The 24,704-nt window shown below is 46.7% G+C and overlaps 1 protein-coding gene across 10 annotated transcripts in view; it reads right to left on the bottom strand.

Annotated features, from left to right (window-relative positions):
• The window catches only part of LOC144579193 (serine/threonine-protein kinase PAK 4-like), a 180,649-nt gene that overhangs the window by 28,713 nt on the left and 127,232 nt on the right, over positions 1–24,704 (bottom strand). For all 10 annotated transcript variants that reach the window (XM_078348541.1, XM_078348520.1, XM_078348522.1 and 7 more), the window contains one exon: positions 1–24,704. This exon is cut by the window's left edge and continues 28,713 nt beyond it; it is cut by the window's right edge and continues 26,013 nt beyond it. The gene's annotated coding sequence lies outside the window, so the exon portion shown is untranslated.

Below are 24,704 nucleotides of genomic sequence, written 5' to 3'. Positions count from 1 at the left end.
GCTCCATCTTGTCTGAGCTGAATCTTCTCGAAGCTTAACCTGCTCAGAGCTCCATCTGCTCTGTCTTTTATTTCACTCAGAACTGCATTTGCTCTTACCTCCATCTTGCAAAGAGCTCCATCTGTTCTGAAGTTTATCTTTTTTTGAGCCCCATCTTGCTCACGTCTCCACCGCCTCTCAGCTTTGTCTTGCTCAGAGCTCCATCTTCTTTGTCCTCCACCTTTCTCAATGCTCCACTCACGTCGAGTACAAACTTGCTCTCAGCACCATTTTCTCTGACCTCTTTTCACTCCAGATTCCAACTCTTCTGAGTTTCATCTTGCTAGAGCTCCATCTGTTCTGAGCTCGAACTTGCTCAGTGTTCCATTTCGTCCTCAGCACCGTCTGCTCAGAGATCCATTCACTGCAGGCTCCATCTAGCTCTTTGCCGCATCTTAACAAAGGAACATCAGATCCGGGCTCCATCTTTATTGGAGCTCCTACTTGTCTGAGCTTAACCTGCTCAGAGCTTCGTCCGGTCTGAGGTCTTTCTCTGAGCTCCATCTGTTCAGATCTCCATCGGCTCTGAGCTTTATTTAGCTCAGAGCTCCATCTGCTCTGAGCTCTGTCTTGCTCAGACCTCCTTCTTGTCTGAGCTTAATCTGCTCGGAGCTTAACGTGCTCAGAGCTCTATCTGCTCTGAGCTCTATCTTGCTCAGAACTCCATCTGCTTTGACCTCCATATTGCTCAGAGATCCGTCTACTCTGAACTTTATCTTCCACAGAGCTCCATCTACTCTGGGCTCCAATTTGCTCAGAACTCCATCTTCTCTGACTATTATCTACCTCAGAGCTTGATCTGCTCTGATCTCCATCTTGCTCGGTGCTGCAATTATTCCAAGTTCCATCTTGCTCTCAGCAACATCTGCTCTGAGCTCTTTTCACTCCAAGCTCCATCTGCCCTCAGCTCCATTTTGCTCAGAGCTCGATCTGCTCTGATATTCATCTCGGTCAGACGTCCATCTGCTCTGAACTTTTTCTTGCTCGGAGCTCCATTTGCTCTGATATCCATCTTGCCCAGAGATCCAGCTGCTGTGACCTTCACCTTGCTGAGAGCGCTATCTGCTCTGAGCTGCACCTTGCTGACAGCTTCATCTGCTTTCAGCTCCGTCTTGCTAAGGGCTCCCTCTGCTCTAAGCTCCAACTTGCTCAGACCTCCATCTGCTCCGAGTTCCATCTTGCTCAGTGCTCTTTTTACTCCAAGTCGAATGTAGCTTTTAGCTTTATCTTAAGAGAGTAACATCAGCTCCAGGCTCCAAAATGCTTGGAGCTCTTTCTTGTCTGAGATTTATCTGCTCAGAGCTCCATCTGCTGAGAACTCCATCTGCTTTAAGCCCTGTTCTCTCAGAGCTCTATATGCCCTGAGCTCCATTTGCTCTTTGGTTCAATCACTCCGAGCTCCATCTAGCTCATGGCTCCATCTTACACAGCTCAAAGCTCCATATTACTTGGAACTTCCTCTGGTCTGAGCTTAAGCTTCTCAGAATTTAACCTGTTCAGAGCTCCATTTGCTCTGACTTCTACCTTGCTCAGAGCTTCATCTGCTCAGAGCTCTCTCCGCTCTGAGCTGCATCTTGCTCAGAACTCCATTGGCTCTTAGCTTGATCTTGCTCAGAGCTTTATCTGCTTTGAATTTATTTTTTTTAATTGTTTATTGGATTTTAGGTTTTGGGGTACATGAGCAGAGCATGCAAGACAGTTGCGTAGGTACACACATGGCAGTGTGCTTTGCTTTTCTTCTCCCCTTCACCCACCTTTGGCATTTCTCCCCAGGCTATCCCTCCCCACCTCCCCCTCCCACTGGCCCTCCCCTTTTCCCCCCAATAGACCCCAGTGTTTAGTACTCCCCTTTCTGTGTCCATGTGTTCTTATTTTTCATCACCCACCTATGAGTGAGGATATGCGGTGTTTCATTTTCTGTTCTTGTGTCAGTTTGCTGAGGATGATGTTCTCCAGATTCATCCATGTCCCTACAAACGACACAAACTCATCATTTCTGATTGCTGCATAATATTCCATGGTGTATATGTGCCAAATTTTTCCAATCCAGTCTATTATCAATGGGCATTTTGGTTGATTCCAGGTCTTTGCTATTGTAAACAGTGCTGCAATGAACATTCGTGTACATGTGTCCTTATAGTAAAAGGATTTATAGTCTTTTGGATATATACCCAGTAATGGGATTGCTGGGTCAAATGGAATTTCTATTTCTAAGGCCTTGAGGAATCGCCACACTGTCTTCCACAATGGTTGAACTAATTTACACTCCCACCAACAGTGTAAAAGTGTTCCTTTTCCTCCACATCCTCTCCAGCATCTGTTGTCTCCAGATTTTTTAATGATCGCCATTCTAACTGGCGTGAGATGGTATCTCAATGTAATTTTGATTTGCATCTCTCTGATGACCAGTGACGATGAGCATTTTTTCATATGATTGTTGGCCTCATATATGTCTTCTTTCGTAAAGTATCTGTTCATATCCTTTGCCCACTTTTGAATGGGCTTGTTTGTTTTTTTCCTATAAATCTGTTTGAGTTCTTTGTAAATTCTGGATATCAGCCCTTTGTCAGATGGGTAGACTGCGAAAATATTTTCCCATTCTGTTGGTTGCCGCTCCACTCTAGTTATTGTTTGTTTTGCTGTGCAGAAGCTGTGGAGTTTCATTAGGTCCCATTTGTCTATTTTGGCTTTTGTTGCCAATGCTTTTGGTGTTTTGTTCATGAAGTCCTTGCCTACTCCTATGTCCTGGATGGTTTTGCCTAGATTTCCTTCTAGGGTTTCTATGGTGCCAGGTCTTATGTTTAAGTCTTTAATCCATCTGGAGTTAATTTTGGTGTAAGATGTCAGGAAGGGGTCCAGTTTCTGCTTTCTGCACATGGCTAGCCAGTTTTCCCAACACCATTTGTTAAACAGGGAATCCTTTCCCCATTGCTTGTTTTTGTCAGGTTTATCAAAGATTGTATAGTTGTATGTATGTTGTGTTGCCTCCGGTGCCTCTGTTTTGTTCCATTTGTCTATATCTCTGTTTTGGTACCAGTACCATGCTGTTTTGATTACTGTAGCCTTGTAGTATAGTTTGAAATCCGGTAGTGTGATGCCCCCCGCTGTGTTCTTTTTGCTTAGAATTGACTTGGCTATGCGGGCTCTCTTTTGGTTCCATATGAAGTTCATGGTGGTTTTTTCCAGTTCTGTGAAGAAAGTCAGTGGTAGCTTGATGGGGATACCGTTGATTCTGTAAATTACTTTGGCAGTATAGCCATTTTCACGATATTAATTCTTTCTAACCATGAACATGGAATGTTTCTCCATCTGTTTGTGTCCTCTCTGATTTCGTTGAGCAGTGGTTTGTAGTTCTCCTTGAAGAGGTCTCTTACGTTTCTTGTGAGTTGTATTCCTAGGTATTTTATTCTTTTTGTAGCAATTGCGAATAACAGTCCACTCTTGATTTGGCTTTCTTTAAGTCTGTTATTGGTGTAGACGAATGCTTGTGATTTTTGTGCATTGATTTTATATCCTGAGACTTTGCTGAAGTTGCTTATCAGTTTCAGGAGTTTTTGGGCTGAGGCGATGAGGTCTTCTAGGTATACTATCATGTCGTCTGCAAATAGAGACAATTTGGCTTCCACCTTTCCTATTTGAGTACATTTTATTTCTTTTTCTTGCCTGATTGCTCTGGCTAGATCTTCCAGTACTAGATTGAATAGGAGTGGTGAGAGAGGGCATCCTTGTCTAGTGCCGGATTTTAAAGGGAATGCTTCCAGTTTTAGCCCATTCAGTATGATGTTGGCTGTTGGTTTGTAATAAATAGCTTTTATTACTTTGAGATACGTTCCATCGATACCGAGTTTATTGAGGGTTTTTAGCATAAAGGGCTGTTGAATTTTGTCAAATGCCTTCTCTGCGTCAATTGAGATAATCATGTGGTTTTTGTTTTTGGTTCTGTTTATGTGGTGAATTACGTTGATAGACTTGCGTATGTTGAACCAGCCTTGCATCCCTGGGATGAATCCTACTTGATCATGATGAATAAGTTTTTTGATTTGCTGTTGCAATAGGCTTGCCAATATTTTATTGAAGATTTTTGCATCTATGTTCATCATGGATATTGGCCTGAAGTTTTCTTTTCTCGTTGGGTCTCTGCCGGGTTTTGGTATCAGGATGATGTTGGTCTCATAAAATGATTTGGGAAGGATTCCCTCTTTTTGGATTGTTTGAAATAGTTTTAGAAGGAATGGTACCGGCTCCTCCTTGTGTGTCTGGTAGAATTCGGCTGTGAACCCGTCTGGAACTGGGCTTTTTTTGTGTTAGGCTCTTAATTGCTGCCTCAACTTCAGACCTTGTTATTGGTCTATTCATAGTTTCAGCTTCCTCCTGGTTTAGGCTTGGGAGGACACAGGAGTCCAGGAATTAATCCATTTCTTCCAGGTTTACTAGTTTATGCGCATAGAGTTGTTTGTAATATTCTCTGATGATGGTTTGAATTTCTGTGGAATCTGTGGTGATTTCCCCTTTATCATTTTTTATTGCATCTATTTGGTTGTTCTCTCTTTTATTTTTAATCAATCAGGCTAGTGGTCTGTCTATTTTGTTGATCTTTTCAAAAAACCAGCTCTTGTATTTATTGATTTTTTGAAGGGTTTTTTGTGTCTCAATCTCCTTCAGCTCAGCTCTGATCTTAGTTATTTCTTGTCTTCTGCTGGGTTTTGAGTTTTGTTGATCTTGCTCCTCTAGCTCTTTCAATTTTGACGATAGGGTGTCAATTTTGGATCTCTCCATTCTCCTCATATGGGCACTTATTACTATATACTTTCCTCTAGAGACTGCTTTAAATGTGTCCCAGAGGTTCTGGCACGTTGTGTCTTCGTTCTCATTGGTTTCGAAGAACTTCTTTATTTCTGCCTTCATTTCGTTTTTTACCCAGTCAACATTAAAGATCCAGTTGTTCAGTTTCCATGAAGCTCTGTGGTTCTGGGTCGGTTTCTGAATTCTGAGTTCTAACTTGATTGCACTATGGTCTGAGAGGTTGTTTGTTATGATTTCAGTTGTTTTGCATTTGTTGAGCAGTGCTTTACTTCCAATTATGTGGTCAATTTTAGAGTAGGTGTGATGTGGTGCTGAGAAGAATGTGTATTCTGTGGATTTGGGGTGGAGAGTTTTGTAAATGTCTATCAGGTTTGCTTGCTCCAGGTCTGATTTCAAGCCCTGGATATCCTTGTTGATTTTCTGTCTGGTTGATCTGTCTAATATTGACAGTGGAGTGTTAAAGTCTCCACTATTATTGTGTGGGAGTCTAAGTCCTTTTGTAAGTCATTAAGAACTTGCCTTATGTATCTGGGTGCTCCTGCATTGGGTCCATATATGTTTAGGATCGTTAGCTCTTCTTGTTTTATTGATCCTTTTACCATTATGTAATGGCCTTCTTTGTCTCTTTTGATCTTTGTTGCTTTAAAGTCTATTTTATCAGAGATGAGAATTGCAACTCCTGCTTTTTTTTGTTTTCCATTAGCTTCGTAAATCTTTCTCCATCCCTTTACTTTGAGCCTTTGTGTATCCTTGCATGTGAGATGGGTTTCCTAGATACAGCACACTGATGGGTTTTGAATTTTTATTTAATTTGCTAGTCTGTGTCTTTTGATTGGTGCATTCAGTCCATTCACATTTAGGGTTAATATTGTTATGTGTGAATTTGATACTGCCATTTTGATGCTAAGTGGCTGTTTTGCCTGTTAGTTGTTGTAGATTCTTCATTATGTTGAAGCTCTTTAGCATTCAGTGTGATTTTGGAATGGCTGGTACTGGTTGATCCTTTCTATGTGTAGTGCCTCTTTTAGGAGCTCTTGTAAAGCAGGTCTCTTCGTGACAAAATCTCTGATTACTTGCTTGTTCGCAAAGGATTTTATTTTTCCTTCACTTCTGAAGCTCAGTTTGGCTGGATATGAAATTCCTGGTTGAAAGTTCTTTTCTTTAAGAATGTTGAATATTGGCCCCCACTCTCTTCTGGCTTGTAGTGTTTCTGCCGAGGGATCTGCTGTGAGTCTGATGGGCTTCCCTTTGTGGGTGACCCGACCTTTCTCTCTGGCTGCCTTTAGTATTCTCTCCTTTGTTTCAACCCTGTTGAATCTGACGATTATGTGCCTTGGGGTTGCTCTTCTTGCGGAATATCTTTGTGGTGTTCTCTGTATTTCCTTCAATTGAGTGTTGGCCTGTCTTGCTAGGTGGGGGAAATTTTCCTGGATGATGTCCTGAAGAGTATTTTCCAGCTTGGATTCATTCTCTTCATCCCCTTCTGGTACACCTATCAAACGTAGGTTAGGTCTTTTCACATAGTCCCATATTTCTTGGAGACGTTGTTCATTCTTTTTTGCGCTTTTTTCTCTGATCTTGGTTTCTCGTTTTATTTCATTGAGTTGGTCTTCGACTTCAGACATTTTTTCCTCTGCTTGGTCAATTCGGCTATTGAAACTTGTGTTTGCTTCGCGAAGTTCTCGTATTGTGTTTTTCAGCTCCTTTAATTCATTCATATTCCTCTCTAAGTTATCCATTCTTGTTATCATTTCCTCAAATCTTTTTTCAAATCTTTTTTCAAGGTTCTTAGTTTCTTTGCATTGATTTAATACATGATCTTTTAGCTCACAAAAGTTTCTCATTATCCATCTTCTGAAGTCTAATTCCGTCATTTCATCACAGTCATTCTCCGTCCAGCTTTGTTTTCTTGCTGGTGAGGAGTTTTGGTCCTTTCTAGGAGGCGAGGTGTTCTGGTTTCGGGTGTTTTCCTCCTTTTTGCGCTGGTTTATTCCCATCTTTGTGGATTTGTCCGCTGGTCGTCTGCGTAGTTGCTGACTTTTCGATTGGGTCTCTGAGTGGACACCCAGAATGTTGATGATGAAGTATTTCTGTTGCTTGGTTTTCCTTCTACCAGTCTAGCCCCTTCGCTGTATGACTGCTGAGGTCCGCTCCAGACCCTGCTTGTCTGGGGTGCACCTCTGGCAGCTGTGGCTCAGCGAGGGATGCTACCAGTTACTTTTTCTGCTATCTTTGTCCCAGGATGATGCCTGCCTAATGTCAGTCTTTTGGATATAGAGGGGTCAGGGAGCTGCTTGAGGAGACAGTTTGTACTTTATAGGGGTTTAATTGCTGAGCTGTGCGCTCTGTTGTTCCTTCAGGGCTCTTAGGCTGCTATGTTTGATTCTGCTGCAACAGAGCTCATTAAAAAACCCTTTTTTTTCCTCAAATGCTCTGTGTTGAGGGGTTTGGGCTTTATTTTTGGATGTTCGATGAGGTGTCCTGCCCAGCTAGAAGGCAGACTAGCCACTGTTTGGCTGCCGAGGCTCCGCCCTTCTGTTGTGTGATTCGCCCTGTTCCTGCAGGCTCTGCTGTGGTCTCCACCATGCCCTGCGGTGGAGTCTCTTTGTTGTAGCGTGTTGCCTCAGCAACGGCAGGCTGCGTCAGCAGTGGGCGTGTATCTCAGTTGGGGCGGGTTGCCTTGGCAACAGCTGGCTGCGTCAGCAGTGGGCGTGTATCTCAGTCGGGGCGGGTTGCCTCGGTAGTGGTGGATGCCCCTCCCCCACAGAGCGTCTCGGGCCATCTGCTCGGGATAGTTTGAAGTCGCGGTTTTGTTCGTCCCACTGGGTATCCCAAACGATCTGTCCCTACAATTCCCTGGGCTGGGCTTCTGTCCAAGTCTCGTTCAGTCTCAAGTCCAGCCCTCTCAAGTCTCAGGTTGCCGGTTCAACAAGGCACCCGGACAAGCGCGCCCTATGGGGATTGCTGGGTAGGGCCGGCCGCCGCCGTCCCGGCTGCCGGCTTCGCCAGGCAGACCTACTGCCTGGCGTCCCGTGTCTTTTTTATACTTGGGAGTTTCCCCGTTCTGTGGGCAACAAAGATCAGTCTGGTAATGCAGCTCAGACTCACCATTTGCGGATTCAACGTGAGCTCCAATCCTGGGTTTTTCTCACAACGCCATCTTGAGTCCTCCTCCTATCTGCTTTGAATTTTATCTGGCTCAGAGCTCCATCTACTCTGAGATCCATATTGTTCAGAGCTCCATTTTCCACAGTGTTCCAATCACGTCGAGTTTCATCTTGCTCTGAGCACCATCTGCTTTGAACTCGATTCAACTCAAGCTCCATCTGCTCTGAGCTCTATCATGCTCAGAACTGCATCATCTCTGAGCTCCATCTTGCCCAGAGCTCCATCTGCTCTGAATTTTACCTTGCTCAGAGCTCCGTCTGCTCTGAACTGTACCTTGCTGAGAGCTCGGTCTGCTAATATTTCCATTTTCTCTGAGCTTCCACTTGCTCAGAGCTCCATCTGTTCAGAGCTTCATATGCTCTGAGCTTTATCTTTCGCAGAGCTTACTCTGCTAAGAGTTCCATCTGCTCTGAGCTTTATTTAGTTCAGAGCTCTTCCTCCTCTGAGCTCCATTTGCTCTGAGGTCCATTTGCTCAGTGCACCATCCTATTCAGAGATCCATCTTGCTCAGAGATCCATCTGCTCCGAGCTTTTCTTGCTCACAGCTCCGTCTGCTCTGAGCTTCATCTTGCTCAGAGCTCTACATTCTCTGAGCTCCCACTTGCTCAGACCTCCATCTCCTCTGAGCTCCAACTTGCTCAGTGCTCAAATCACTCTGCGCTTCCTCTTGCGGTAAACACTATCTGCACTGAGCTCCTTTCACTCCAAGCATCCTGTAGCTCATAGCTCAATGTGACACACAGGAAAGTCAGCTGCAAGCAAGATTTCTTCTCGTCCGAGCTTAATCTTTTCAGAGCTTCACGTGCTCAGATCTCCATCTGCTCTGAGCTTCCATTTGCTCAGAGCTCCATCTGTTCAGATCCCCATCGACTCTGAGCTTTATCTTGCTCAGATCTTTATCTGCTCTTAGCTCTGCCTTGCTCAGAGCTCGTTCTTGTCTGAGCTTAATCTTCTCGAAGCTTAACCTGCTCAGAGCTTTATCTGCTCTGAGCTCTAGTTTGCTCAGAACTGCATTTGCTCTTACCTCCATCTTGCTCAGAGCTCCATCTGTTCTGAGGTTTATCTTGCTTTGAGCTCCACCTTGCTCAGTTCTCCGTCTGCTCTGAGCTTTGTCTTGCTCAGAGCTTTATCTGCTTTGACCTCCACCTTTCTCAGTTCTCCACTCACTTCGAGTACAAACTTGCTCTCAGCACCATCTTCTCTGAGCTTTTTCACTCCAGATTCCCACTGTTCTGAGCTTCCTCTTGCTCAGAGCTCCATCTGCTCCGAGCTTCAACTTGCTCAGTGTTCCATCTCTCCCTCTGCACCATCTGCTTTGAGCTCCGATTACTCCAGGCTCCATCTAGTTCTTTGCCCCATCTTAACAGAGGAACATCAGATCCAGGCTCCATCTTCTTTGGAGCTCCTTCTTGTCTGAGCTTTACCTGCTCAGAGCTTCGTCTGCTCTGAGCTCTATCTTTCTCTGAGCTCCATCTGTTCAGACCTCCATCAGCTTTGAGCATTATTTAGCTCAGATCTCCATCTGCTCTGAGTCCTGTCTTGCTCAGTGCTCCCTCTTGTCTGAGCTTAATCTGCTCAAAGATTAACCGGCTCAGAGCTGCATCTGCTCTGAGCTCCATCTTGCTCAGTTTTCCAATCACGTTGGTTTCCATCTTGCTCTGAGCACTATCTGCTCTAAGCTCCATTCACTCCAAACTCAATCTAGCTCGTAGCTCAATGTCACACAGAGGAACATCAGCTCCAAGCTCCATCTTGCTTGGAGCTCCTTCTTTTCGGAGCTTAATCTTCTCAGAGCTTAACGTGATCAGATCTCCGTCTGCTGTTAGCTTTACCTTGCTCAGAGCTCCGTCTTCTCAGATCTGCATTGGCTCTGAGCTCCATCTTGCTCATAAATTCATCTGCTTTTAGCTCCATCTTGCTCAGACCTCCTTCTGTCTGCGCTTAATCTGCTCGGATCTTAATCTGCTCAGAGCTCTATCTGCTCTGAGCTCTATCTTGCTCAGAACTCCATCTGCTGTGACCTCCATCTTGCTCAGAACTCCATCTCCTCTGAACTTTATCTTCCGAAGAGCTCCATCTACTCTGGGCTCCAATTTGCTCAGAACTCCATATGCTCTGAAGTTTATCTAGCTCAGAGCTTGATCTGCTCCGATCTCCATCTTACTCAGAGCTCCATCTGCTCTGATCTCCATCTTGCTCGGTGCTGCATTCATTCCAAGTTCCATCTTGCTCTCAGCAACATCTGCTCTGAGCTCTTTTCACTCCAAGCTCCATCTGCCCTCAGCTTCATTTTGCTCGGAGCTCCATCTGCTCTGAGATTCATCTCGCTCAGAAGTCCATCTGCTCTGAACTTTTTCTTGCTCAGAGCTCCATTTGCTCTGAGCTCCATCTTGCCCAGAGCTCCATCTGCTGTGAGTTTCACCTTGCTGAGAGCGCTATCTGCTCTGAGCTCCACCTTGCTGAGAGCTTCATCTGCTCTGCACTCCGTCTTGCTAAGGGCTCCCTCTGCTCTAAGCTCCAACTTGCCCAGACCTCCATCTGCTCCGAGTTCCATCTTGATCTGTGCTATTTTTACTCCAAGTCCAATCTAGCTTTTAGCTCCATCTTAAGAGAGTAACATCAGCTCCAGGCTACAAAATACATGGAGCTCGTTCTTGTCTGAGATTTATCTGCTCAGAGCTCCATCTGCTGAGAACTCCATCTGCTTTAAGCCCTGTTCTCTCAGAGCTCCATATGCCCTGAGCTCCATTTGCTCTTTGGTTCAATCACTCCGAGCCCCATCTTTCTCTGAGCACTATCTGCTCTGAGCTCCACCTGCTCTGAGCTCCTTTCACTCCAAGCTCCATCTAACTCATGGCTCCATCTTACACAGCCCCAAGCTCCATGTTACTTGGAACTTCCTCTGGTCTGAGCTTAAGCTTCTCAGAATTTAACCTGCTCAGAGCTCCATTTGCTCTGACTTCTACCTTGCTCAGAGCTCCATCTGCTCAGAGCTCGCTCCGCTCTTAGCTGTATCTTGCTCAGAACTCCATTGGCTCTTAGCTCGATCTTGCTCAGAGCTTTATCTGCTTTGAATTTTATCTGGCTCAGAGCTCCATCTACTCTGAGATCCATATTGTTCAGAGCTCCATTTTCCTCAGTGTTCCAATCACTTCGAGTTTCATGTTGCTCTGAGCACCATCTGCTTTGAGCTTGATTCATCTCAAGCTCCATCTGCTCTGAGCTCTATGATGCTCAGAACTCCATCATCTCTGAGCTCCATCTGGCTCAGAGCTCCATCTGCTCTGACGTTTACCTTGCTATGAGCTCCGTCTGCTCTGAACTGTACCTTGCTGAGTGCTCGATCTGCTAATATTTCCATTTGCTCTGAGCTTCCACTTGCTCAGAGCTCCATCTGTTCAGAGCTTCATATGCTCTGAGCTTTATCTTTTGCAGAGCTCAATCTGCCAAGAGTTCCATCTGCTCTGAGCTTTACTTAGTTCAGAGCTCCTTCTTCTCTGAGCTCCATTTGCTCTGAGCTCCATGTTGCGCAGTGCTTCAATCACTCCGAGCTCCATCTTGCTCTGAGCACTACCTGCTCGGAGCTCCTTTCACTCCAAGCTCCATCTAGCTCATGGCTTCATCTTACACAGCTCCAAGCTCCATCTGGCTTGGAGCTCCCTATGCTCTGAGCTTAAGCTTCTCAGAATTTAACCTGTTCAGAGCTCCATTTGCTCTGACTTCTACCTTTCTCGGAGATCCATCTGCTCAGAGCTCTCTCCACTCTGAGCTGCATCTTGCTCAGAACTCCATTTGCTCTTAGCTCGATCTTGCTCAGAGCTCCATATGCTTTGAATTTTATCTGGCTCAGAGCTCCAGCTGCTCTGAGTTCCATGTTTTTCAGACCTCCATCTTCCACAGTGCTCCAATCACTTCGAGTTTCTTCTTCCTCTGAGCACCATCTGCTTTGAGCTCGTTTCAACTCAAGCTCCATCTGCTCTGAGCTCTGTCATGCTCAGAACTCCATCCTCTCTGAGCACCATCTTGCTCAGAGCTCCGTCTGCTCTGAACTGTACCTTGCTAAGAGCTCGATCTGCTAAGATTTCCATTTGCTCTGAGCTTCCACTTGCTCAGAGCACCATCTGTTCAGAGCTTCACATGCTCTGAGCTTTATCTTTCACAGAGCTAGATCTGCTAAGAGTTCCATCTGCTCTCAGCTTTATTTAGTTCAGAGCTCTTTCTCCTCTGAGCTCCATTTGCTCTGAGATCCATGTTGCTCAGAGCACCATCCTATTCAGAGCTCCATCTTGCTCAGAGATCCAACTGCTCTGAGCTTTTCTTGCTCACAGCTCCGTCTGCTCTGAGCTCCATCTTGCTCAGAGCTCTACATTCTCTGAGCTCCCACTTGCTCAGACCTCCATCTCCTCTGAGCTCCAACTTGCTCAGTGCTCAAATCACTCTGAGCTTCCTCTTTCAGTGAAAACTATCTGCACTGAGCTCCTTTCACTCCAAGCTCCCCGTAGCTCATAGCTCAATGTGACACACAGGAAAGTCAGCTGCAAGCAAGATTTCTTTTCTCCCGAGCTTAATCTTTTTAGAGCGTCACCTGCTCAGAGCTCCATCTGCTCTGAGCTTCCATTTGCTCAGAGCTCCATCTGCTCAGATCCCCATCGACTCTGAGCTTTATCTTGCTCAGTTCTCCATCTGCTCTTAGCTCTGTCTTGCTCAGAGCTCCTTCTTGTCTGAGCTTAATCTTCTCGAAGCTTAACCTGCTCAGAGCTCCATCTGCTCTGAGCTTTATTTTGCTCAGAACTGCATTTGCTCATACTTCCATCTTGCTCATAGCTCCATCTGTTCTGAAGTTTATCTTGCTTTGATCCCCACCTTTCTCAGATCTCCATCTTCTCTGAGCTTTGTCTTGCTCAGAGTTCCAGCTGCTGAGAACTTCATCTGCTTTAAGCCCTGTTCTCTCAGAGCTCCATCTCCTCTGAGCTCCATCTTGCTCAGTGCTTCAATCACTCCGAGCTGCATCTTGCACTGAGCACTACCTTCTTGGAGTTCCTTTCACTCCAAGCTCCATCTAGCTCATGGCTCCATCTTACACAGCGCCAAGCTCCATCTTGCTTGGAGCTCCCTCTGCTCTGAGCTTAAGCATCACAGAATTTAACCTGTTCAGAGCTCCATTTGCTCTGACTTCTATCTTACTTAAAGCTCCATCTGCTCAGAGCTCTCTCCGCTCTGAGCTGCATCTTGCTCAGAACTCCATTGGATCTTAGCTCGATCATGCTCAGAGCTCCATATGCTTTGAATTTTATCTGGCTCAGAGCTCCACCTGCTCTGAGCTCCATATTGTTCAGATCTCCATCTTCCACAGTGCTCCCAGGACGTCGAGTTTCTCTTGCTCTGACCACCATCTGCTTTTAGCTCGATTCAACTCAAGCTCCATCTGCTCTGAGCTCTGTCATGCTCAGAACTCCATCCTCTCTGAGTTCCATCTTGCTCAGAGCTCCATCTGCTCTGATGTTTACCTTGCTCAGAGCTCCGTCTGCTCTGAACTGTACCTTGCAGAGAGCTCGATCTGCTAAGATTTCCATTTGCTCTGAGCTTCCACTTGCTCAGAGCTCCATCTGTTCAGAGCTTCATATGCCCTGAGCTTTATCTTTCGCAGAGCTCCATCTGCTAAGAGTTCCATCTGCTCTGAGCTTTATTTAGTTCAGAGCTCTGTCTCCTGTGAGCCCATTTGCTCTGAGCTCAATGTTGCTCAGAGCACCATTCTATTCAGAGCTCCATCTTGCTCAGAGATCCATCTGCTCTGAGCTTCACTTGCTCACAGCTCCGTCTGCTCTGAGCTTTACTTGCTCACAGCTCCGTCTGCTCTGAGCTCCATCTTGCTCAGAGCTATACATTCTCTGAGCTCCCACTTGTTCAGACCTCCATCTCCTCTGAGCTCCAACTTGCTCAGCGCTCAAATCACTCTGAGCTTCCTCTTGCGGTAAACACTATCTGCACTGAGCTCCTTTCAATCCAAGCTCCCTGTAGCTCATAGCTCAATGTGACACACAGGAAAGTCAGCTGCAAGCAAGATTTCTTCTTGTCGGAGCTTAATCTTTTCAGAGCTTCACCTGCTCAGAGCTCCATCTGCTCTGAGCTTCCATTTGCTCAGAGCTCCATCTGCTCAGATCCCCATCGACTCTGAGCTTTATCTTGCTCAGATCTCCATCTGCTCTTAGCTCTGTCTTGCTCAGAGCTCCATCTTGTCTGAGCTTAATCTTCTCGAAGCTTAACCTGCTTAGAGCTCCATGTGCTCTGAGCTCTAGTTTGCTCAGAACTGCATTTTCTCTTACCTCCATCTTGCTCAGAGCTCCATCTGTTCTGAGGTTTATCTTGCTTTGAGCTCCACCTTGCTCAGATTTCCATCTGCTCTGAGATTTATCTTGCTCAGAGCTCCATCTGCATTGACCTCCACCTTTCTCAGTGCTCCACTCACTTCAAGTACAAACTTGCTCTCAGCACCATCTTCTCTGAGCTTTTTCACTCCAGGTTTCCACTGTTCTGAGCTTCCTCTGGCTCAGAGCTCCATCTGCTCCGAGCTCCAACTTGCTCTGTGCTCCATCTCACCCTCTGCACCGTCTGCTTTGAGCTCAGATTACTCCAGGCTCCATCTAGCTCTTTGCCCCATCTTAACAAAGGAACATCAGATCAGGGCTTTGTCTTCTTTGGAGCTCCTACTTGTCTGCGCTTTACCTGCTCAGAGCTTCGTCTGCTCTGAGCTCTATCTTTCTCTGAGCTCCATCTGTTCAGACCTCCATCAGCTTTGAGCATTATTTAGCTCAGATCTCCATCTGCTCTGATCCCTGTCTTGCTCAGTGCTCCTTCTTGTCTGAGCTAAATCTGCTCAAACTTAACCAGCTCAGAGCTGCATCTGCTCTGAACTCCATCTTGCTCAGTCTTCCAATCACGTTGGTTTCCATCTTGCTCTGAGAACTATCTGCTCTGAGCTCCATTCACTCCAAACTCAATCTAGCTCATAGCTCAGTGTCACACAGAGGAACATCAGCTCCAAGCTCCATCTTGTTTGGAGCTCCTTCTCCTCGGAGCTTAATCTTCTCAGAGCTTAACGTGATCCGATCTCCATCTGCTCTGAGATTTACCTTGCTCAGAGCTCCGTCTGCTCAGATCTGCATTGTCTCTGAGCTCTATCTTGCTCATATCTCCATCTGCTCTTAGCTCCATCTTGCGCAGACCTCCTTCTGTCTGACTTTAATCTGCTTGGATCTGAACCTGCTCAGAGTTCTATCTGCTCTGAGCTCTATCTTGCTCAGAACTCCATCTGCTGTGACCTCCATCTTGCTCAGAGCTCCATCTCCTCTGAACTTTATCTTCTGCAGAGCTCCATCTACTCTGGGCTCCAATTTGCTCAGAAATCCATCTGCTCTGAAGTTTATCTAGCTCAGAGCTTGATCTGCTCTGATCTCCATCTTACTCAGAGCTCCATCTGCTCTGATCTCCATCTTGCTCGGTGCTCAATTCACTCCAAGTTTCATCTTGCTCTCAGCAACATCTGCTCTGAGCTCTTTTCACTCCAAGCTCCATCTGCCCTCAGCTTCATTTTGCTCGGGGCTCCATCTGCTCTGAGCTTCATCTCGCTCAGTAGTCCATTTGCTCTGAACTTTTTCTTGCTCAGAAGTCCATTTTCTCTGAGCTCCATATTGCCCAGAGCTCCATCTGCTGTGAGCTTCACATTGCTGAGAGTGCTATCTGCTCTGAGCTCCACCTTGCTGAGAGCTTCATCTGCTCTGAGCTCCGTCTTGCTAATGGCTCCCTCTGCTCTAAGCTCCAACTTGCTCAGACCTCCATCTGCTCCGAGTCCCATCTTGATCTGTGCTCTTTTTACTCCAAGTCCAATCTAGCTTTTAGTTCCATCTTAAGAGAGTAACATCAGCTCCAGGCTCCAAATTACTTGGAGCTGTTTCTTGTCTGAGATTTATCTGCACAGAGCTCCATCTGCTGAGAACTCCATCTGCTTTAAGCCCTGTTCTCTCAGAGCTGCATATGCTCGCAGCTCCATTTGCTCTTTGGTTCAATCTCTCCGAGCTCCATCTTGCTCTGAGCAGTATCTGCACTGAGCTCCACCTGCTCTGAGCTCCTCTCACTCCAAGCTCCGTCTAGCTAATGGCTCGATCTTACACAGCTCCAAGCTCCATCTTACTTGGAGCTTCCTCTGGTCTGAGCTTAAGCTTCTCAGAATTTAACCTGTTCAGAGCCCCATTTGTTCTGACTTCTACCTTGCTCAGAGCTCCATATGCTCAGAGCTCCATCTTCTCTGACGTTTACCTTGCTCACAGCTCCATCTGCTCTGAACTGTACCTTGCTAAGAGCTCGATCTGCTAAGATTTCCATTTGCTCTGAGCTTCCACTTGCTCAGAGCTCCATCTGTTCAGAGCTTCATATGCTCTGAGCTTCATCTTTCGCAGATCTCAATCTGCTAAGAGTTCCATCTGCTCTGAGCTTTATTTTGCTCAAAGCTTCTTCTCCTCTGATCTCCATTTGCTCTGAGCTCCATGTTGCTCAGAGCACCGTCCTATCCAGAGCTCCATCTTGCTCAGAGATCCATCTGTTCTGAGCTTTTCTTGCTCACAGCTGCATCTTCTCTGAGCTCCATCTTGCTCAGAGCTTTACATTCTCTGAGCTCCCACTTGCTCAGTGCTCAAATCACTCTGAGCTTCCTCTTGCGGTAAACACTATCTGCACTGAGCTCCTTTCACTCCAAGCTCCCTGTAGCTCATAGCTCAATCTGACACACAGGAAAGTCAGCTGCAAGCAAGATTTCTTCTCGTCCGAGCTCAATCTTTTCAGAGCTTCACCTGTTCAGAGCTCCATCTGCTCTGAGCTTCCATTTGCTCAGAGCTCCATCTGCTCAGATCCCCATCGACCCTGAGCTTTATCTTGCTCAGTTCTCCATCTGCTCTTAGCTCTGTCTTGCTCAGAGCTCCTTCTTGTCTGAGCTTAATCTTCTCAAAGCTTAACCTGCTCAGAGCTCCATCTCCTCTGAGCTCTAGTTTGCTCAGAACTGCATTTGCTCTTACCTCCTTCTTGCTCAGAGCTCCATCTGTTCTGAAGTTTATCTTGCTTTGAGCTCCACCTTGCTCAGATCTCTATCTGCTCTGAGATTTGTCTTGCTGATAGCTCCATCTGCTTTGACATCCACCTTTCTCAGTGCTCCACTCACTTCGAGTACAAACTTGCTCTCAGCATCATCTTCTTTGAGCTTTTTCACTCAAGGTTCCAACAGTTCTCAGCTTCCTCTTGCTCAGAGTTCCATCTGCTCCGAGCTCCAATTGGCTCAGTGCTCCATCTCGCCCTCAGCACCGTCTGCTCTGAACTCCGTTCACTCCAGGCTCCGTCTAGCTCTTTGCCCCTTCTTAACAAAGGAACATCAGGTCCGGTCTCCGTCTTCTGTGCAGCTCCTTCTTGTCTGAGCTTAACCTGCTCAGAGCTTCATCTGGTCTGAGGTCTATCTTTCTCTGAGCTCCATCTGTTCAGATCTCCATCGGCTCTGAGCTTTATTTAGCTCAGATCTCCATCTGCTCTGAGCTCTCTGTTGCCCAGAGCTCCTTCTTGCCTGAGCTTAATTTGCTCGGAGCTTCGGCTGCTCAGAGCTCTATCTTCTCTGAGCTCTATCTTGCTCAGAACTCCATGTGCTGTGACCTCCATCTTGCTCAGGGCTCCATCTCCTCTGAACCTTATCTTCCGCAGACCTCCATCTACTCTGGGCTCCAATTTGCTCAGAACTCTATCTGCTCTGACTTTTATCTAGCTCATAGCTTGATCTGCTCTGATCTCCATCTTATTCAGAGCTCCTTCTGTTCTGATGTCCATGTTGCTCAATGCTCCATTCACTCCAAGTTCCGTCTTGCTCTCAGCAACATCTGCTCTGAGCTCTTTTCACTCCAATCTCCCTCTGCCCTCAGCTTCATTTTGCTCGGAGCTCCATCTGCTGTGAGCTTCATCTCGCTCAGAAATCCATTTTCTCTGGAGTTCTTTTGCTCGGCGCTCCATTTGCACTGAGCTCCATTTGCCCAGAGCTCCATCTGTTGTGAGCTTCACCTTGCTGAGAGTGCTATCTGCTCTGAGCTCCACCTTGCTGAGAGCTTCATCTGCTCTGAGCTCCGTCTTGCTAAGTGCTCCCTCTGCTCTAAGTTCCAACTTGCTCAAACCTCCATCTGCTCCGAGTTCCATCGTGCTCATTGCTCTTTTTACTCCAAGTCCAATCTAGCTTTTAGCTCCATCTTAAGAGAGTAACATCAGCTCCAGGCTCCAAAATACTTGGAGCTCTTTCTTGTCTGAGATTTATCTGCTCAGAGCTCCATCTGCTGAGAACTCCATCTGCTTTAAGCCCTGTTCTCTAAGAGCTCCATATGCTCTCAGCTCCATTTGCTCTTTGGTTCAATCACTCCGAGCTCCATCTTGCTCTGAGCACTATCTGCTCTGAGCTCCACCTGCTCTGAGCTCCTTTCACTCCAAGCTCCATCTAGCTCATGGCTCCATCTTACACAGCGGTAAGCTCCATCTTACTTGGAACTTCCTCTGGTCTGAGCTAAAGCTTCTCAGAATTTAACCTGTTCAGAGCTCCATTTGCTCTGACTTCTACCTTACTCAGAGCTCCATCTGCTCAGAGCTCTCTCCGCTCTTAGCTGCATCTTGCTCAGAACTCCATTGGCTCTTAGCTCGATCTTGCTCAGAGCTCCATATGCTTTGAATTTTATCTGGCTCAGAGCTCCACCTGCTCTGAGCTTCATATTGTTCAGAGCTCTGTCTTCCACAGGGCTCCAGTCACTTCAAGTTTCATCTTGCTCTGAGCACCATCTGCTTTGAGCTCTTTTCAACTCAAGCTCCAACTGCTCTGAGCTCTGTCATGCTCAGAACTCCATCCTCTCTGAGCTCCATCTTGCTCAGAGCTCCATCTGCTATGAATTTTACCTTGCTCAGAGCTCCGTCTGCTCTGAACTGTCCCTTGCTGAGAGCTCGATCTGCTAAGATTTCCATTTGCTCTGAGCTTCCACTTGCTCAAAGCTCCATCCGTTCAGAGCTTCATATGCTCTGAGCTTTATCTTTCGCCGAGATCAATCTGGTAAGAGTTCCATCTGCTCTGAGCTTTATTCAGTTCAGAGCTCTTTCTCCTCTGAGCTCCATTTGCTCTGAGATCCATTTTTCTCAGAGCACCATCCTATTTAGAGCTCCATCTTGCTCAGAGATCCATCTGCTCTGAGCTTTCCTTGCTCACAGCTCCGTCCACTCTGAGCTCCATCTTGCTCAGACCTCTACATTCTCTGAGCTCCCTCTTGCTCAGCCCTCCATCTCCTCTGATCTCCAACTTGCTCAGTGCTCAAATCACTCTGAGCTTCCTCTTGCGGTAAACACTATCTGCACTGAGCTCCTTTCACTCCAAGATCCCTGTAGCTCATAGCTCAATGTGACACACAGGAAAGTCAGCTGCAAGCAAGATTTCTTCTCGTCTGAGCTCAATCTTTTCAGAGCTTCACCTGCTCAGATCTCCATCTGCTCTGAGCTTCCATTTGCTCAGAGCTCCATCTGCTCAGATCCCCATCGACTCTGAGCTTTATCTTGCTCAGATCTCCATTTGCTCTTAGCTGTCTTGCTCAGAGCTCCTTCTTGTCTGAGCTTAATCTTCTTGAAGCTTAACCTGCTTAGAACCCGATCTGGTCTGAGCTCTATTTTGCTCAGAACTGCATTTGCTCTTACCTCCATCTTGCACAGAGCTCCATCTGTTCTGAAGTTTATCTTGCTTTGAGCTCCACCTTGCTCAGATCTCCATCTGCTCTGAGATTTGTCTTGCTCAGAGCTCCATCTGCTTTGACCTCCACATTTCTCAGTGCTCCACTCACTTCGAGTACAAACTTGCTCTCAGCACCATCTTCTCTGAACTTTTTCATTCAAGGTTCCAACAGTTCTCAGCTTTCTCTTTCTCAGAGCTCCATCTGCTCCAAGCTCCAACTTGCTCAGTTCTCCATCTCGCCCTCAGCACCGTCTGCTCTGAGCTCCGTTCACTCCAGGCTCCATCTAGCTCTTTGCCCCATCTTAACAAAGGAACATCAGTTCCGGTCTCCGTCTTCTTTGCAGCTCCTTCTTGTCTGAGCTTTACCTGCTCAGAGCTTCGTCTGCTCTGAGCTCTATCTTTCTCTGAGCTCCATCTGTTCAGATCTCCATCGGCTCTGAGCTTTATTTTGCTCAGATCCCTATCTGCTCTATGCTCTCTGTTGCTCAGAGCTCATTCTTGCCTGAGCTTAATCTGCTTGGAGCTTAGCCTGCTCGGAGCTTAGCCTTCTCAGAGCTCTATCTGCTCTGAGCTCTATCTTGGTCAGAACTCCATGTGCTGTGACCTCAATCTTCCTCAGAGCTCCATCTCCTCTGAACCTTATCTTCCGCAGAGCTCCATCTACTCTGGGCTCCAATTTGCTCAGAGCTCCATCTGCTCTGACTTTTGTCTAGCTCAGAGCTTGACTTGCTCTAATCTGCATCTTAGTCAGAGCTCCATCTGTTCTGATGTCCAGTTTGCTTAATGCTCCATTTATTCCAAGTTCTATCTTGCTCTCGCAACATATGTTCTGAGCTCTTTTCACTCTAAGCTCCATCTGGCCTCAGCTTCAGTTTGCTCAGGGCTCCATCTGCTCTGAGCTTCATCTCGCTCAGAAATCCATCTTCTCTGGAGTTTTTTTTGCTCGGAGCTCCATTTGCTCTGAGCTCCATTTGCCCAGAGCTCCATCTGTTGTGAGCTTCACCTTGCTGAGAGTGCTATCTGCTCTCAGCTCCACCTTGCTGAGATCTTCATCTGCTCTGAGCTTTGTCTTGCTAAGGGCTCCCTCTGCTCTAAGCTCCAACTTGCTCAGACCTCCATCTGCACCGAGTTCCATCTTGCTCATTGCTCTTTTTACTCCAAGTCCAATCTAGCTTTTAGCTCCATCTTAAGAGAGTAACATCAGTTCCAGGTTCCAAAATGCTTGGAGCTGTTTCTTGTCTGAGCTTTATCTACTCAGAGATCCAGCTGCTGAGAACTGCAACTGCTTTAAGCTCTGTTCTCTCAGAGCTTTATCTGCCCTGAGCTTTATCTTGCTCAGTGCTTTAATCACTCCGAGCTCCATCTTTCTCTTAGCACTACCTGCTTGGAGCACCTTTCACTCCAAGCTCCATCTAGCTCATGGCTCCATCTTACACAGCTCCAACCTCCATCTTGCTTGAAGCTCCCTCTGGTCTGAGCTTAAGCTTCTCAGCATTTAACCTGTTCAGAGCTCCATTTGCTCTGACTTCTACCTTACTCAGAGCTCCATCTGCTCAGAGCTCTCTCCGCTCTGAGCTGCATCTTGCTCAGAACTCCATTGGGTCTTAGCTCGATCTTGCTCAGAGCTCAATATGCTTTGAATTTTATCTGGCTCAGAGCTCCACCTGCTCTGAGCTCCATATTATTCAGAGCTCCATCTTCCACAGTGCTTCAATCACTTCGAGTTTCATCTTGCTCTGAGCACCATCTGCTTTAAGCTCTATTCAACTCAAGCTCCATCTGCTCTGAGCTCTGTTTTGCTCAGAACTCCATTCTGTCTGAGCTCCGTCTTGGTCAGAGCTCCATCTGCTCTGACATTTTCCTTGCTCAGAGCTCCGTCTTCTCTGAACTGTACCTTGCTGAGAGCTCGATCTGCTAAGATTTTCATTTGCTCTGAGCTTCCACTTGTTCAGAGCTCCATCTGTTCAGAGCTTCATATGCTCTGAGCTTTATCTTTCGCAGAGCTCAATCTCCTAAGAGTTCCATCTGCTCTGAGCTTTATTTAGTTCAGAGCTCTTTCTCCTCTGAGCTCCATTTGCTCTGAGATCCATGTTGCTCAGAGCACCATCCTATTCAGAGCTCCATCTTGCTCAGAGATCCATCTGCTCTGAGCTTTACTTGCTCACAGCTCCGTCTGCTCTAAGCTCCATCTTGCTCAGACCTCTATATTTTCTGAGATCCCACTAGCTCAGATCTCCATCTCCTCTGAGCTCCAACTTGCTCAGTGCTCAAATCACTCTGAGCTTCCTCTTGCGGTAAACACTATCTGCACTGAGCTCCTTTCACTCCAAGCTCCCTGTAGCTCATAGTTCAATGTGACACACAGGAAAGTCAGCTGCAAGCAAGATTTCTTCTCGTCCGAGCTTAATCTTTTCAGAGCTTCACCTGCTCAGAGCTCCATCTGCTCTGAGCTTCCATTTGCTCAGAGCTCCATCTGCTCAGATCCCCATCGACTCTGAGCTTTATCTTGCTCAGATCTCCATTTGCTCTTAACTGTCTTGCTCAGAGCTGCTTCTTGTCTGAGCTTAATCTTCTCGAAGCTTCACCTGCTCAGAGCTCCATCTGCTCTGTCTTTTATTTCGCTCAGAACTGCATTTTCTCTTACCTCCATCTTGCTCAGAGCTCCATTTGTTCTGAAGTTTATCTTGCTTTGAGCCCCACCTTGCTCAGATCTCCATCTGCTCTGAGCTTTATCTTGCTCAGAGCTCCATCTTCTTTGACCTCCACCTTTCTCAGTGCTCCACTCACTTCGAGTACAAACTTGGTCTCAGCACCATCTTCTCTGAGCTCTTTTCACTCCAGGTTCCAACTGTTCTGAGCTTCCTCTTGCTCAGAGCTCCGTCTGCTCCGAGCTCCAACTTGCTCATTGCTCCATCTCGCCCGGTACCGTCTGCTTTGAGCTCAGATTACTCCAGGCTCCATCTAGCTCTTTGCCCCATCTTAACAAAGGAACATCAGATCAGGGCTCCGTCTTCCTTGGAGCTCCTTCTTTTCTGAGCTTTACCTGCTCAGAGCTTCGTCTGCTCTGAGCTCTATCATTGTCTGAGCTCCATCTGTTCAGACCTCCATCGGTTTTGAGCTTTATTTAACTCAGATCTCCATCTGCTCTGAGCTCTCTCTTGCTCAGTGCTCCTTCTTGTTTGAGCTTAATCTGTTCAAAGCTTAACCTGCTCAGAGCTGCATCTGCTCTGAGCCCCATCTTGCTCAGTTTTCCAATTACGTTGGTTTCCATCTTGCTCTGAGCACTATCTGCTCTTAGCTCCATTCACTCCAAACTCACTCTAGCTCATAGCTCAATGTCACACAGAGGAACATCAGCTCCAAGCCCCATCTTGCTTGGTGCTCTTTCTTGTCGGAGCTTAATCTTCTCAGAGCTTAACATGATCAGATCTCCATCTGCTGTGAGCTTTCCCTTGCTCAGAGCTCCGTCTGCTCAGATCTGCATTGGCTCTGAGCTCTATCTTGCTCATATCTTCATCTGACTGAGCTGCATCTTGCTCAGACGTTTTTCTGTCTAAGCTTACTCTGCTCGGATCTTAACCTGCTCAGAGCTCTATCTGCTCTGAGCTCTATCTTGCTCAGAACTCCATCTGCTGTGACCTCATCTTGCTCAGCGCTCCATCTCCTCTGAACTTTATCTTCTGCAGAGCTCCATCTATCTGGGCTCCAATTTGCTCAGAAATCCATCTGCTCTGAAGTTTATCTAGCTCAGAGCTTGATCTGCTCTGATCTCCATCTTACTCAGAGCTCCATCTGCTCTGATCTCCATCTTGCTCGGTGCTCCATTCATTCCAAGTTCCATCTTGCTCTCAGCAACATCTGCTCTGAGCTCTTTTCACTCCAAGCTCCATCTGCCCTCAGCTTCATTTTGCTCGGAGCTCCATCTGCTCTGAGCTTCATCTCGCTCAGAAGTCCATCTGCTCTGAACTTTTTCTTGCTCAGAACTCCATTTTCTCCGAGCTCCATCTTGCCCAGAGCTCCATATGCTGTGAGCTTCACCTTGCTGAGAGCGCTATCTGCTCTGAGCTCCACCTTGCTGAGAGCTTCATCTGCTCTGAGCTCCGTCTTTCTAAGGGCTCCCTCTGCTCTAAGCTCCAACTTGCTCAGACCTCCATCTGCTCCGAGTTCCATCTTGATCTGTGCTCTTTTTACTCCAAGTCCAATCTAGCTTTTAGCCCCATCTTAAGAGAGTAACATCAGATATAGGCTCCAAAATACTTGGAGCTGTTTCTTGTCTGAGATTCATCTTCTCAGAGCTCCATCTGCTGAGAACTCCATCTGCTTTAAGCCCTGTTCTCTCAGAGCTCCATATGCTCTGAGCTCCATTTGCTCTTTGGTTCAATCACTCCGAGCCCCATCTTGCTCTGAGCACTATCTGCTCTGAGCTCCACCTGCTCTGAGCTCCTTTCACTCCAAGCTCCATCTAGCTCATGGCTCCATCTTACACAGCTCCAAGCTCCATCTTACTTGGAGCTTCCTCTGGTCTGAACTTAAACTTCTCAGAATTTGACCTGTTCAGAGCTCCATTTGCTCTGACTTCTACCTTGCTCAGAGCTCGATCTTCTCAGAGCTCTCTCCGCTCTGAGCTGCATCTTGCTCAGAACTCCATTAACTCTTAGCTCCTTCTTGCTCAGAGCTTTATCTGCTTTGGATTTTATCTGGCTCAGAGCTCCATCTACTCTGAGATTCATATTGTTCAGAGCTTTTTTTTCACAGTGTTCCAATCACTTCTAGTTTCATCTTGCTCTGAGCAACATCTGCTTTGAGCTCGATTCAACTGAAGCTCCATCTGCTCTGAGCTCTATCATGCTCAGAACTCCATCATCTCTGAGCTCCATCTGCCTCCGAGCTCCATATGCTCTGCCATTTACTTTGCTTA

This window comes from Callithrix jacchus, chromosome 1 (assembly GCF_049354715.1).
Source record: "Callithrix jacchus isolate 240 chromosome 1, calJac240_pri, whole genome shotgun sequence".
In the NCBI taxonomy this organism is placed as follows: domain Eukaryota; kingdom Metazoa; phylum Chordata; class Mammalia; order Primates; family Cebidae; genus Callithrix; species Callithrix jacchus.
Note: the sequence above shows the minus strand (reverse complement) of the source record. Positions and strands in the feature narration are given on the sequence as shown.